The following is a 3,751-nucleotide window of genomic DNA, read 5'->3' as shown; positions in this document are numbered from 1 at the left end:
GCATCCAGAATGAATGTTTTAAAGTAACAAAACCTTAATCTTTTTGTATATTGAGATCTACAAAGGAAAATAAACAGCATTGTATAGGCGACTCCAACGTACTCGCCGCCTGTGAGTGACACTGAGGGAGCCCTCAGCTCCGGGTGTCTGGAGAAGGGAGTCAATAGGGGGTAGGCAGACGATTCAAAGTGCAGATGATTCTTTCTGGTGTTTGATGTTCCGGCTGTTCCGATATCCCTGGTTCATTTCCAATGTGTGAACACATCATTCTTTCTATTAAGATACCACACAGACCTACAAGTGATTTACATTTCAAGCTAGAATTAGAGACACTTTCATGCAAACATATTTAGGGAGAGTTCGCTGAGATGGAATTTAGCTTCCTAGTGAAAATAGAGCATAAAGGACCCTAACACCTTCTGCAAGAGGTCCAGACTTTAACTGAAGAAAGTGGAGCTTAAAAGAAAATGCGGGTAGGTTCTTTGTCTCCTAGGAAACTCTTCATTTCCGACTTGGGAATCGGGCGAGTTACTCCCCTGCCTCACGCACTTTCCTACCCACTCCAGAGCGCTCCAGCGGGCAAAGATGGAACTCTGTTCTTTCTTTTGTGTGGTCGGACCGTTTGTTTCTCTCCTGGCAACAGCTTCTCCTCCCTTCATCCTCCCCGCTTTCTTCCGGGCCTGGGAACGGCGAGGCCAGGAGCTGTGTGGCGGTCCCTTTGCCTGGCTTCGGGTCCCTGTGCGCAGGCACGCATTCATTAGCGCCACAAGAGCACCAGAGGCTGGGACGCCTCATAAATATTTAGAAGCTCCCACCACCTTCCTGAGAGGGGGTTGGGGGGAGAAGAGAATTTAGTGTGGAGTTGGTCAGGGTAATATGCATGTGAATCAGAAATGGGGACAAAGGATGAAAGGTGCTGGAAACTCCAACAAACCCGTGATCCCCGGGGGTCATTCTGCCTGTTCCTGCCCACACTATCCCGGGTCTGCCTTCTTCCTGCGCATGAGCGAACGGAGCCTGTTTCCAAAGACCGTTGGCAAAGGATGTGTGCTCTTTGTTCTGTCCTGCACTTTCTTAACAGATTCGCTTTGCCCTCTCCACTGCGCTGGCGGCTACCTTCTCCTTTGCCACCTACAGAAGTGAAGCATGAACGTCTAGGGATCTACAGTAATACGTAAGGCAAGAAAAGGGAACAGAATATGGTTTTGTCGGGGGAAACGTGCACAAAATCAGCCTGTGGGTCATATACAATACACCGACACTCACTACACCCCAGGCTGCAAAACCTCCATAAATGCTTTGTGGACAGAACCCAGAATCTCAAGAGAGAGCCTGCACACAAACTACCTTGACACACACCCCACCTCACACACACCCTATGAAGCTGTTAAAAACTATTTTTAAAGACTCCTCATGGAGTCGGAAGTCCTGGCTTTTATTTTGGGAGGTCTGGAGTGCACAGAGCAAGAGAGAGAGAAAAAGCTCAAGAGAGGATGCTAGCACAGTGTTCTTATTCTTCCAAAAGCAATGTCTTACTGGAAGGCTGACCAATGGTCTTAAAGCCTGGAAGGGAATTCAGGGGCAGAAAAGGATGGATTGAGTAGGCTAGTTTTCACCAGAAAGGAAGAGAATGGCAGCTTCAGAAAAAAAAAAAAAGTCTCCTCTGTGAAAAGGAGTTTCTTTAACCTGGTAGAAATTTTAAGGTAAAGCCTCTAAGTCAAAGCCTTGTAATGTCTTACAGTGGTTGAGATGAAACAAGCAGGCTATAGGTCTTACAAAGCATCCTGCTTAGTTTGGGGTACACACTATACAGCAAGGAGATCCTGCATATTTAACAATAGAAAATAACTTACATCCTACTTCACAGTTTGGAACTACCTGGGATTGCAACTATGTTGCCTTAAACGGAAGTGTACAAATATTACTAGTTAAATTCTATTCTAAGGAAACATTGGAGGGAATGTGAAAAATTTCCCAAAAACTTCCCATCTGTCCCAATTCACAACTTACTACAAGAAACCTTTAATGTGACAGAAGTTCATTGAAAATTATAGGGAAGGTGAGTGGCTGCCTTGCATGTGTTTTAGGAAGCTCTTGCTACTCTAGCACAGCAGCAAAGCTTCCCTGGAGACTATCACCCGCTGTGGCCATGCAGAAAGAAGGCCTGATACAACCCAGATCATTTAGAGAATGTTAGCAGTCTGTGAAGATGGAATTGTCAAGACAGTTCTCCCTGTGTGTGTGTGTGTGCGTGCGTGCGTGTGTTAAGGGCACTGACGCCTAAGTCAGAGGCCCCGGGGAACCAGGGCTATCTGGGCAAAGCTGGTAAACAGGTAACTTGCCCTTATAAGCTGGTGAAAACTAGCTCCAATCACCTTAAGTTAGGAGGAGGTTTATGGATTAGGAGGGTAACTGGGAAATATGAACCGACTGTAATAGGTTCAAGAGCCCCAACAAACCACAGGGGAAAGCTCTCTTCAGCTCTGCTTTGTCCTGACTTCTTTAGCAAGTCCCTCTCCCAGCTACCAGGATTCCTGAAGCATCTTTATCTTCAACCAGTAATCTCACCTAAACAAGAGATCATGTTTTCTACTGACAGTCTCAGCCACACTTGCCACTCCTTCTTCAGGTCAAGTAATAACTATACTTGAACCAGTCACTGTGACCAACATTGTGTGTCCCTCCACCCATTGTGGACTGCCTGCTCAATTTGGTGACTGTGGCAGTAGATTTCCCAGAGAGAGGATAGGGAAATACCTCTTATTACAGGAAGGTAAAAGCCGGGGAGCATACTGGACAGGTACCACCAATTACATCACTCGAACTCCACAATTCAGTACTGGCCCTTCCTCCAGCACAGGGTCTATCTGTGGCCTGCCGAGTGAATGTTGGTGCAGATACAACAAAACCTTATTTGGGCCATGGGATCATGGCAAGGGAAAACTCTGAAGAATGACCCTTGTCCACGCTTTCATCCTGGACTGGTGTCTTCCACAGGGCTACTTCCCAGCTGGCCTGAAACAGTCAGGCAATGATGGAGAACAGAAAAAAAGAACTTTTGCAGGCCAGGCTTAGAAAGGGTGCAACCAGTCATATCCTGTTGACCAGAAATCATCACATGGTCACACCTAGTCTTTGGGTACATGTGAAATGGAGGTTTTGTGGTGCAGAATAAAAGGGCCATAAAGTTTAATTAACTACCACCAATCTTTACCTCACAACTGTGGTGCAAGTGGGTTTGAAATCATGGGTGCATGTTGCAGCTCCATCCTGGCCATGACTATGTTCCTGCAGTGATGGTTCCCATAGACCAACTCAAAGTATGTACCACCTCCCATCCATGTATGCGGTGCAAGCAGCATCTCCACGGGAAGAGGGAGAAGCAGTCACAGAGAGGCCACTTACTTGCACTGGGTTGCAAAGCTAGAAACTGGTGGAGTCATGATCTCACAGAAGATGAACTGTGTGGAGCTCCTGCGGGGACACTAAGAGAAGTGGTGGTTTTGAGGGTATAGGAAGTGCCAGGCTTCCAAAGAATACTCAGCCAATGGAAGACATAGGAACGTGTGTCTCACTTCACACATGGTACCCCAGAGGAAGGCTCATCTGGAGATGCAATTTTAAAGTTGAGATGTATGTAACCACATGGGGCAGGCTCCAGAGCGCCTTTTCCCATGGCACCTGACAGCCTACGGACACAACATGGATGGACTACATTTCGGTAGTTGGTGAGGTGCCACCACGGAAGACT

Source organism: Grammomys surdaster, unplaced genomic scaffold, assembly GCF_004785775.1.
Source record: "Grammomys surdaster isolate TR1022 unplaced genomic scaffold, NIH_TR_1.0 218, whole genome shotgun sequence".
NCBI lineage: Eukaryota > Metazoa > Chordata > Mammalia > Rodentia > Muridae > Grammomys > Grammomys surdaster.
Note: the sequence above shows the minus strand (reverse complement) of the source record.